Source organism: Ruditapes philippinarum, unplaced genomic scaffold, assembly GCF_026571515.1.
Source record: "Ruditapes philippinarum isolate M1 unplaced genomic scaffold, ASM2657151v2 ctg10442_1_1_1_1, whole genome shotgun sequence".
NCBI lineage: Eukaryota > Metazoa > Mollusca > Bivalvia > Venerida > Veneridae > Ruditapes > Ruditapes philippinarum.
Genome location: NW_026866150.1, coordinates 24492 through 37665, shown reverse-complemented (window position 1 = coordinate 37665; position 13174 = coordinate 24492).

Sequence of the window (13174 nt, the reverse complement as noted above, 5' to 3'; positions counted from 1 at the left end):
AGTGAGAAGCCGTTGCTTCTTTCAGCTAGAGAATTTAGAGGAATCATACTTTGACCTTAACTGAAGGACGGTCGAACTTGTACTTTGCACATAGCCTTGTTATGTTAAACAATGCTGTCAAGCAGTTTCAATTTCATTCTATCGGGTCAAACGATTCAGAGCAGTCGCGTAATTGCTAAAAGACTGTAAGACGGACTGCCATGTGTCTAAGAATATATTATTTTTCGTTCAGACATATAAAAAGCATGCAACATATCATTAAGGTGATTAAGCAGTATTCAAGTAGGTGAACCGGAACTAGAGATCAAATAGTAGAAACTAAAACCACAAAAAATGTCGTGCTTAACAATCGTTCAGGATAACATCCTTACTAAATTTAGAGGACGACAATCTTTTCGGTTTCAACACGGTAAAAACAATGCTTGATGTGACGTAAAAAGACAATAATTTGTTCAGATCCACAAAGGAATTCACATACCTTTGCACTGATTTGATATGAAATCGATAACAGTGCATGAAATTTCTCTATAAATGTACTTTATTTGAATTTCGTTCTTTCTCTCTTACCGACATCTAAGAAAAATGTATAATTAATGAATTGAAGGTAATACTCACGGACTTACTGTCTAATGAGTGGCAATTTTACGACTTTCAAGGATAGTTACAACACAATTATCATATGAAACATTAACAATTTTGTGGATTTTATCAATAGAAAGACATATTTTTGACATAAAAAATATATGCGGCCAAAATATGGTAACCAACGAAATAAAAAGAGAAATAAAATCGACAATTTATCTTAAGCATTCAAAGAACAAAAATGTTTTATAGACGATCATTTCAGTGATAACGCTATAAACTTTGAAAATCACCTCATGTCACGATTCAAAATTAATTAATTAATTTAATTTTGTGCTATCACTAGTCTTTAAAGTTCTCAGCAAATTCATGATATTAACTAACTTTAATTATTATTGATTATTATACTAGGCATTTATCAATATTTTTAGTTTTTTCCCTTTCCGAGTATTCATTTTTCAACAGCAGTTTCTGATATTTTACTAGTTCTGTACACACATCATGTTAAAAAAATATATTTAAAATACACATGACAGCGTATGCTTTCAATACACATAATTACCGGATCTGATAACATCTTTTTATAAAACATCTTGTTTGTATCTTTAAAAATCATGTTGGTTGCATGCAAAAGCAAATGAACCATCAAAAATATTTGCTTTGTAACTCGTTGGCAAAAATGGTGTTTCATGACACTTTTTATAGTTTAATTAGTGTTGACATTTTCTCCGGAGAGAAAAGTACATATTTAAAAGCTTTATTTTTTTTACATTTATGCATTTGAAAGTTAAAATGAACATTATAAAGAGGAGTGATGTAAAAGCATGTTTTCTCGCAGTAATTTCAAATGACATTTCTGTAAATATTTCAGTGGTATAAGAAATGGAACGATCGATTTTGACAAATAATGTGCTATAGTCAAAACAATGTCATAATGTTTTAAATGAATTTGTATTTAATCGCCTGCTATTGGAAGGAAGGCATGCTTTGTTCTGGAAGAAGACAATATAATATTAAATACATTATGATTGCTCGGATGATACTTGATGAGCCTTGTCAAGTTAATACTCTTAAGATTTTGCCGAACAATGTACTTTCACTAAATCCCTGAGAAAGCTTAAATATGCAAAAGTATACAATTTATCTGAATATGACAAGCAGAAAACATGATGCAAAATGTTGGATAATTTTGTCCTTTTTTAACAACCTTTAATAAGCAGAGATACTGTCATAAACGTGAAGCCGTCGCTGACTTTCGTGTGCAGTATTACAAAAAACAACGAAAAAAAAAAACAACGCTTGAATATTTTCCACTCGCTTCGTATCCACTCTACTCCTTAATGAAGAATAATCACAGTAAATGGCTTGCTATAAAGGTGTGAACAATAACATACTAAATAGTATGATATATATACTCCTCCCCTTGTAAGGAATCGTCACCGTTTACCCCATTCGTGATCGTATGAGGCGACTGAATAGATTCGAATTACTCAAGTGTGTGCATATCTTTGCTTCAGCAGATGGGGTAGGTTTGGAGCCCTGGTCATGCTTTGAAAATTGTTAAATCCAAGATTAGCCAAAATAACCACAGCGCACCTCACATGATTCAAATCGAATATGTGTTCTATATGTTTAATTTGGTTGATTGAAAGAATACAATTGAAAGAAGAATGTGAACAATGTCTTATCGCGCGTTTATATGACGAAGTTTTCCTCAATTAAAGCTGACATGTTGATTGGTATAGGAACATCAATACTCCCTGGAAGATGTTCTCATCTAATTTATCAACCGTCCGCTTCATGCAGCTGAAATCAAATCTCTATAATTTAGTTGAGATTTATCAGACAGAAATAATATGGTACGGTATTTCTTCTTCTGAGAAAACTTCTTTGATATTACTTTCTAGTGTATCTCAGCTTATGCCAGATTTTTGGGGGTATGGATTATTCGTGAAGAATGGTGAAGTTAATAAAATATTCAAAAAGGTTTTCTTTTACGGATCGTCCTTTTCAGGTGAAAGAGCATAACGTAAACAATGTGAATGATGTAAATACCTACACACCGTCACCCCCTGTCTGATGGACCGTCCACGCCTTTTTTTTAACGTTATCCCTTCCTTAAAAGTAGGCCTATATCATCAAAATTTTAAAAGGTTGTTTCTTGGTTAATCCACTCTTAAAAGTGATCCAATAGATTCATTACATGCAGAATTCGAGTATAGAATAAAACGCTTGCAACATATTTAAACAATCTGAAGAGAATGTTTTAATGAAAATTTGTTAAATATTAATATCATATAATTTACTAAAAAAAAACTTTGCATCTTAATTCTTCGTGCGCGTATGTTTGAGTCTTTTAGTTTTCAGTATTAAGTAATATCTAGCTCAAGAGTGTTTAAGCTCCCTCGGCAATTACCTGTAAACATCACCCTCTGTCCGACATCCGTCGTAAACACCTACGTTTGTTGTGATATAATAATGATAAATCTTTATAATAAATTGTCCTAAAATAGCATAATTTCTGCAACAGGAGGCTGTCAAAACTTAACGAAACCCCTCAATTGCGTCAAAGTGAATATCCAATAAAAACTAACCTGACTTGGTTCTCTAAATGCAGTATAATTACTCTGCTCTGTTTGTAAGGATATACGTAAATAGTTGGTTTGAATTCCTATAAAGTTATTAAAACAATTTTATTTAACAAGATTACTTATATCAATTGCAAACATTTACTTACTTATCAAAAGCAAATGAATAATCGAAAGCTAGTACATGTATGATACTCGTTACCATAAAGGCCCATTAGGCCTCAAAAGCTTTTGTTGTTAATTCTCAAACGTGTTTTTTCTCATTTTTTGTGTCCTGTTACAAAATGAAACCCATAGGTCAAGTACCTGGATTATATTTTGTTTCATTTCTTCTTTGTTAATTAGTGCAGTTTTGGTGATTTAGATTTGTGCATGGAAGTCAATATCACTTTGTTTACATTTCCTACGTCATCTAACATGCTTTAAAAATTCTCAAAGTCTGTAAATATTTGCCCCGTTAAAAGAAAAAGAAATTTTAAAATCTTAGGCATAATATGTTTTAGTAACAAATTTAAAACATTTGCATCTTTACTTATTTTTGATCAACACTTAATTTTATATCTGAAAACCTTAAGGATTGTTAATATGTATTTCAGTGAAAGCATAAGCCATTTTTGAAATTACACTAAAAACGCTCTATACGAATTCAATTTTCTTTTTTATTGTGAGCAAATTTATATTTGATTTTTAAGCAACAAATCCTAAACCCTTTTTGACGTTCTAAATGTACTGATTTCACCTTAGAATTTTGCAATACATGATTCATTATGGTGTTTATTTGAAATGTTTTTGCTTTCTAAAGATAATAAAAAACATCAAATTTTGCTTCCGAACTGTTATCTTAATTTCTATCCTGTTGTCTGCCGTATGTGTTTAATTGCTTTATATACTTAAGACGTCGGCTAACAAAAAGTGATGGTTAATAAAAGTACAATAATTGCCCCGCGATACGAGTTTAACATTCTGACTACGACCTTAAGAAACGTTATATTTGCACACTTGCCATGAACGAAAATAAATTTCTTTTAAACTATTGCCGATAACAAATATATCTTCACATAACTTGGGAAAATGTAATCAATTTAAAGTTCCGTTTACGAATGAAATGTCGGTAACTTCATGATAAATGGTACAGACAGCCCGATTACGTCATTAACGTTCTGACACTTCGTATTTAAAGTAAGTACAACATTATATAAACGCAGACTTTCGACGATTTCCGAAATTATGCCCGCAACAACGTGATATATATCAGTTTAATCAGTGGCTTGATTATAATATCGATCAATTACGTTTAATGTTGTTCAAGTTTGATCAATTTTACAAATCTGGAAAAGCGATAATTTCGCAAGAGCGATGAATAGCAAACTCATTATAAGAGGGAATTGCAGATATAATTTGATTGAGTATGTCCATGAGAGACATTTGAATTTGCAACATCTCTTATATCAACTAATATTTCATTTAATTTTATGGTTAAATCGAGTCAAATATCTCCATAGGGTATAACATGCAAAGTAATATCATCAAATTATAAAACAATAATATCTGTCTCTATTAAAGTACTGTGGTTTATAATGCATTTACAATAGAGAAAATAAGAAAACCAAAAACGGCAAAATTGAAAATGTTGCAGGCGCCTGTTCATGGACGTACAATTTTAACTTTCATGGAACATGGTGTTTGACAGGGACATTGAGTCAGTGTCATATTTTTAAATAATCCAATGTATATATGTCATAATATTTGTTTACAGCTCATGTTATTGATTCAATGAGAAAATGGTGCTTGTTAAAACGCGACAGTTCTGGATATTGGTTAATGTGAGAGCCCATGATAAACCTGCTCTGGCCAGTTACCTCATTGAAAATTGCAAATCAAATCAATTTTCGTTATCATTATTTTCAAGGTTGCATGAATTCTCTTGAGATAATTAAATATCAACATGAAATGCTTCTGTTTTGTTGGCTCGACTTATTGAAAAAGAATTGGGGTTATCAAACTCACCCGGTCATCGTCATAATATTTTGGTTAAAGTGTTATAACAACATCATACATTATATCTCTTCAACCGCAAAAAGATTGCATTTAAATTCATACTCCTAGTTTCAGATCATAATAAGGGGACAATGTGACATGCTTATAACTCTAGTCTATGGACCTTGAGAGAATTCCTAGTAAAAGTTCTGTTTGCAATGCCGATATTATAAACTACCGACCGTCTTTTACACAACGTACATGTAAGACTATAATTGTGTATTTGTGAAAGGAAATATCTTTTTAATGCTGAGATTTTATTATACCTCATACAAGTGCTTACACCATACAAAACGTATACGATTTAAAGATGCTATTTTCTTATACGCATTTGCATACATTTTTCATGTACGTTATGTATCTCGATATGCGTAAAGGCACTTTTAAATAGTCCGGCTTTAATTACGAATGAGAATGAAGCCATACTCGTTTGTATAAACTGTGGCCAAAACCAATACTTGAATACTTAAATGCAATATAAGGAATATTGTCGTTATTTTGATTTACGATTTACTGTGTAGATTGAATTATACTGGTAAATCCAGACACGAATTGAATTCAGTTTATTTGATAAATATTTTAAGATTATTTATTGTTCCTTTTCACTTTCAATGTACAAAAGTACAAAACAGAAAAACGCAATATAATTGTATTCCAGTATATACAATCTTCTGGTTGTTTCTGTGAAATTCTAAAATTCAATTTGTCATTCAATTTGACAATCTAGTATTTCTTAAGATCATTATGAAATTAATGATTTTAATTCACTTATATCTTAGTTATAACACACAATATGTACATATTATGATTAAGCTTTAAAGTAATGATTAATATTAAATGAGATTAATAATTAGATACATTTAATATGATTTTATTTTAAATGATGTGTTTTTTGAGAATTCGTTTCTATTTCCTATTTCTTTTATCGGAAAGTGCAACAAATTTTCACAGATGTAAAGCTTCGATAATATCAAAAAGTTAAAAGGAATACTGTTCGAGTTAGTATAACAAAACAAGAAAGATATCCACACGAAAATAAAATCTGACGCGCTAGCCAAGACAAACCCAGGTTTGAGCGTTGAAAGTATTCGTTTGTACCAAGACAACGCGTCTCCGCAGCTTAAACCTAAATAGAGATACATGTACATGTTATGGAAATTGTAAATGACATCAGTCAGTGTTAATTCCATTGACTAGTTAATATATCAGAATCGTATAAGCCAATACATTCAGTAGTATTTCAACGTTTCACATGTATTTTACCAATGTGGGCATAATTAACATTTCCTTTCAGTTCAATTGAACACGATTCTTCTTATTATTTTTTTTAACTTTAAATTTGTTGTCATACCTTAATTATAAAGGCAAACACTTAAGTTTCTGTTGAAATTTAAAAAAAACGATGCATTGTTTGAAAACCGTATAGCTTTTTATAAATCATAATCAGTTCAACCTGTAAATGAATGCCAACAATCTGGAAAAACTGTGATCCCTTGGAAGCAGTAATCACAACAAAGGTACATGAAAAATGCAGACTCCGTTTGACTGGATCCGCACATTCTGTTGTAATTAATGTTTCGAAAGGATCACCCTTTTCCAAATTATTTACCCCAGCATCTGCTCATAACAGAAAGAGTGCCGACGGGCCAGGCGTAGCTTATTGTTTAAGTTAAGTACGTGGTACACAATGTCATGTTGTCATGTAATGATGTAATGCTTTACCTTGCTTTTACAATTCAATTGAAATTTCCTTAATTCACACGATTTGAAATAATAAAACTATATTTAAGTCTATAGAAATGCATTTAATTAGATATATAACCATTGTCGTTCTGATTTAACATTGCAACTGATTCATATTAATTGTCTTTAATTGGTTTGTTCTTGTTTTTATTTTTTAAAGGTGATACAATTCTTATTTTTCCTTCTGTTATTATTGTCTGTCATTTTTGTATACGTGCTATATCTACCTAAAGAAACGAAACGAAAGATAACATATTTCTTTTAGATCAATGCCGATGACAAGTATGTCTTCATATAACACAGGAAGATGTTATCAGTAAACAAGTCCCGTTTCCTAATAAAAGGTTGGTGATTGCCCGATAACTGGCTCGATTACTTCAATAACGCACTGACACTTCTTATCTTAAGCAAGTACGAAAATTATATTAAACAAGACTTTTAAAAATATAGAGAGTATGCACGCAATCAGTGGCTTGGTTATTAAATCGATCCCTTTCGTTAATGCACTTTTAATCAATCTTGTAGATCTGGAAACGGGGAATTTCGCAAAAGCAGTGAAAACAGAGTTTGAAAAAGTGAAAATCGTAATCTGATATATTCATATATTTCATGGACTTTTACATTCATTACCTTATTTTAATCGGGTGACTAATAATTCATGAGGGTAGCACAATCACTGTCGATGTGTTCCTAATAAATTCAGCGAATTAGTGTACGCTCAAAATCAAGTTATGTAAAACAATTAATTTAAGTATTTTTTTAATAGTTAAAGATGTTTATTATGATGTGATGTACATGTTTAACATTTCTTCACTTAACCAAGCGTTTAACATCATATCTGTAAATGTAACATTAAAAGATGTCATTGTAATTTTGTGACAGGTCCTGTTATCGATTTAATAAGATTAAAAAATGTTGTTTGATAGAAAAATTCAAATATAAAAACTTTATCGGGGGGGGGGATCCGTTGCGAAATACATCAACATTTTAATATTCATCATTAAAATAAGTTCGCGACTGTTCGCGATTGAGATTTGTTAATCGGTAAATTCTTGGTATATTTCCGTGCTCTGCCCAGACTGAGACACATCACTGATCATTGCAAATCAACTCAATTCTTCCAGTATGTTCTTTGAAAATTCCTGGTTGCAAAATCGATTTTTAAAATCTTACTGGTGCAAAGTTTTTACTTTACCTCATACAGACTAGCAAAAATGTAAGCTATATAAATACATAATTATTCTTATACATGTTAGTGTACATACTTCATGTACGTTATATGTTACAGTAATGATATAAGTAAATGAATAGCTGAAAACTTTAAAAGAAAGTAAATAGAAAAGATTATATTCTGAGTAGTCTGGTTTAAGATACATATGAAGATGAAACATTTTGTAAATATCAGAATCCCTTGTCAAAACCAATATTTAAACACATTTCAATTTAATATCAATTCAATTTTAAAATTTGCAATGAGTATACGTGTCTTCTTATTTTCGAGACAGTTAGCGATACTCTATTTATTTTCAAGACTTCTACCGATACTTTATCAATCTTTAATGCAATACAAGGTTTTCTGTTGGTAGATTTATTTTGCGATTTTCTGTTATATTTAATTATAATGGTAAATCCAGACACAAACTGACAATCTAAATTTAATTTACTTTTATAAACTTAATAAGAATACGGTTTGTTTCTAGTTGAAATGTACAAAACACAGATTTTGCTAGAAAATCAATCCAATTGGGCCTCCATAAAATCAGTATTTTGCTAAAGGCATTGCATAATAAAAGGTCATAATTATATTTCACGGAATTTTACATTTATATAGATTGATGCTTCACAAACGGATATTTGTTGGAACAAAATTACTTAATATTGTAATCTAAGTCAAAAATAAATTGGTAACAATGTTCCAGTATTACCAATATTACTTTCTTCAACTATGAAGAGCACCAGATATTTATGTTCAAGAATAGCACATCTGATGAACGATATGCTCAACTATTTCGGAGGTATACGATAAATCGCTCTATCGCTACTTCCGAGCGAGTGCAGTTAAGTGTTATCATTTCTTATATATTTTGTAAACTCAACACCAAATATGCTATGATTAAATTTTCCAAGAAACGTAAAGTGGCCTGCTTTTCAAATTTATCTTTTGACGTCTTATCTGTGATATGCAGGCTTCATAACCTCTGATCCCCTTTAATTACATTTTTTTAGTTCCGCCCATTGTTTTCTCGTTTAGAGCACACGCATTCTTTTACTTTGGACCATATGCCGCTTTTCATGGAATGGCACTTACCTGTCACATTGACGGTTCCATGAAAACCGCCATATAAACACAACTGCGGATGTTTCAAAATTCAAAATTGTACCAGTTCATTTTATCAGCTCTTTATTTCTCTCTATTTCAGTGTCAGATGGTTTACCAAGAACAGGTGACAGTTAAAACAAATATGAAGTAACTGAACATTAAAATAGAGAAAAACAGAATCCCTAAAGAAAGCCCAACACGGCAAAATTGTAAATGTTGCAGGCTCGGTTTGATTGAGCCTGTTCATGGACGGTACTGGAAAGTGCAAGTTACCGTCCACGCCCACTAGCACCGGCTTAAGCAGAATCACGGTAATGGTGAAACTTTGAATTAAGAAACATTCGCAGATGTATTAATACGGCGGTTATCATTGAACCTTCAATGTGACACGTTCGTGCTATTCCATGAAAAGCGGCGTAGGTAAAAGAAAGAATGCGTGTGCCCAAAACGAGAAAACAATGGGCGGAACTAAATAAAATGTATGTTATGAAGCCTGCATATCACAGAGATGACGTCAAGATGGCGTGAAGATTTTGTTGGTAGAGGTATGATTTTATCATTTTCATTTTCTAAATTCTTCTTGTCAGTTATAACTTCAAGTTCTTGTTAACCGCAGGTTTTTTACAGTTGCCGGAATATCACTTTGTTTCCAGATTTTAATATTGGCATTTATATACTGTGTTACTGGCCGATGTTTGATTATAATGTAATAAGTCCCTACTGTCTGCAACCATCTAACCACCTTCCCTGTTGGACTTTCAAGTTTCTTCAACCAACTACCTGCATAATTTTCAGTTCTAAATAAGAAATTGTTCTAAAACAAATAATGATGAAAGCGCTTTAGAGACACCAAAACAGAAAGACGATCTTTCCGCATACTACAATAATTCGTTTAATGTTTATTCAACGATTTCCTGTAGTGTGCAAATAGTCGTTCTTGTCCATCTTGAACGTAGAATTGCGCAAAAAGCATACCCAGTACTATCTGTATAATTATTTGAAACATTGTTGCTCGTAATTTAGGATATTTAGCTAAATTGGACTTGATAGATCCTTAGGCTTTTATATGCTTTATCACATTTAAATGTCCATTTGAAAATACAATGTGTGTGTAAAACGATACAATGGCTTTATATTTTGTCCATAGTCTAACAAATCTTGAGTAATCGGATGTTAATCGTAAGAAAAAAACGCTTTAAATCTTTCTTTAACTTACAAGGCCACTTTTTAATAACAGAGACTTTTCCCGGGTCTATTTTAACACTCTTTTTATTTACTACATCCTCTTAAAGCTATATATGATTTAAAACAAGGTTTACAACAGCAGGTATCAAGTGCCGTGTGACAGCTGTAAAAAGTTACCCCGTACTTCACTTCAGTGTTGTTAATTTTTTCAGGTCCTTTCGGGATCATTGATGCCGGCACTAAGTGTTGAGAATTGAGTACCGCTCACGCCGGTGCTAGGGGGCGTGAGGGCTGTTGCACGTATTCATTATCCCTCATGAGCAGACTCAATCAAACCGAGTCTGCAATTCTTATGTTATTTTGTTGGGGTTAATGCTTCCGAGGGATCACTTTGTTTCCAGATTTTAAGTTTGAGATTGGTAGTATTAATGTCAATTAACTCAAATGCATGTTCTAACTACTTGCTCTTCAAAACAATTTGACTTTTAAAATAGCAAAGTATTTCTCCATGTTCAATATTCGTCATATTGTAGTCAGGCTTAAGGAGATCATCTCCAATTACACGAGAAAATTCAGATGGTACTGCTGCAAATCCCATAGGTAACCGTGTATGTTGCCTTCTTTTTTAAATCCTGCTAATTTTCATGCACATTGTGAAAAGGTATTTAAAAGAAGCATTTTGTGAAGTTAACACAGACAATAATTTCCATATTCAAAAAGGCACTTACAAGCTACGTACATACATTACTAAAATGAGGTCAAAATGTGCTATAAATAGCCCTTACTGTGTTAGACAAGCAGTAGAAATAGGGTGATAAATACTGCAAAATCAGTCATTTATCGCACATAACTTGTTAATCATTTCTTGTCTTAACATTTGAGTACATTTTTTTCATGCTTGATTTTCTTGAAATAGTTAAGCTCATCTTGGGGATGCAAATATATTTGTTACAAAACAACTTTATGAAATGTTAAATAATTCTATTAGACTGTATGATACAAAAGATCTTCGACACAGCCGTCTTGAGTTATTTTGGATTCATGTATGCTACAGTGTTAATCTGTCAATGTTACAGACAGACATATTTATTTCTTACATATAGTTGGCATTTTATGAATTATGCTGTAAATGGCATAAAAAATTGCCTCATAATTGTTGTTATTATGCAAAATGTCCAGACGTTTGAGTAATTGGAAGCTGGGAATATGCAAATGTTTTCAACTTTATTATTATCGGGTTTTTGTCAATGTCTTGGTGGTTTTTCAAAGACAACGTCGAACGTCTTAACAATAACTTTTGATTGGCAAAAATATATATTTCAGGTCGGCATAATTAAATGAAAAATACTTAGGAAGAATATTCTAACGTAGTTAGGATTTTTATTTTGAAAACGAATCATTCCACGGATGTAACCATCGTTGGATAAAGCCTTTCTTATATTAAATAATGTTTTTCTAACTGATTCAGTACCGATACAAATAATATTTTGATACATATTGAGTATACTTAACTCCAAAATAGAACTTTTTTTATGAATGCTATAATTCTAACTACAAGCCATCCAACAGGAATGTTAATCCTTTTAATGCGTAAATGATTATGTAAAAAAAATGTTTGTAAAAATATTTTGTGCAAGATTTTATACAATTGCACAAGTAGGCAGCCATTTATAACTCAAGCCATATGGACATCTAGACTTAAAAAGAACACATTGGTAATATTTAAAAAAGGTTTGATGAATATGTCGGTAATGCTTATGTCAATGTTATCTCGATAGATCTTTTCTCCATAATAGGCAAATCAATATACTTGGCTTAATGATGGCGTACTTAATTCGTAGGATTTGTTTTAAAAAGGAGAAAGTGTCTTAAACCTTGTTAACACAATGCAAGCGTAGACACAGTCAAATAAATCTAATTAAATTTGATTGGCAGTAACCTAGTTCAAAGTATTTACTGAAAACAAAACTTGGTTATGGTAATATATGTCCGCATTTTGTTACACTTTTGTCAGTGTTGTTTCTTTATTTATTTCTCTATTTATTCATTTTTTTAAATTTAATTTAATTAAAGATCCTGTATGTTGTAATTTAGGTTGTATACCACACTCAAGTGAAATTATATATATGTATATAACTATGCTTATAAAACATTTTTCAAACATCGAAGAATATGTAAAATATGTACTGCAAATATTTGTACATATTATATGCAATCATTAAAATATATGCATTTATTTCTTATTGAAAAATTTGACTTAAGACTTTATAGGATATAGATTTTTTTATTACCTCCCTTTATTTACATGAAATGTTAAATTCGGTAATAGTTTAATAAATAATGTTTTCTGGAACTTACAAAATTAATAAATCTTAATTTGAGCATCATATATATGATATAAAAATCTGGAAACAAAGTGATCCCTTGGAAGCATTAATCACAACAAAATTACGTGAAAATTGCAGACTCGGTTTGATTGAGTCTGTTCATGAGGGATAATGAATAAATGCAACATCCCTCACATCAAGGACCGGCTTGAGCGGTCCCCAATTCTCAACAATTAATAGTGCTGGCATCAATGGTCCCGAAGGACCAGAAAAATATAACAACACTGAAGTGAAGTACGGGGCAACTTTTTACAGCTGTCACACAGCAAATCATAAGAAAATTGTGTTACAGGATCTTAAATTAATGTATTTATTAATATTTCTTTAAAAAT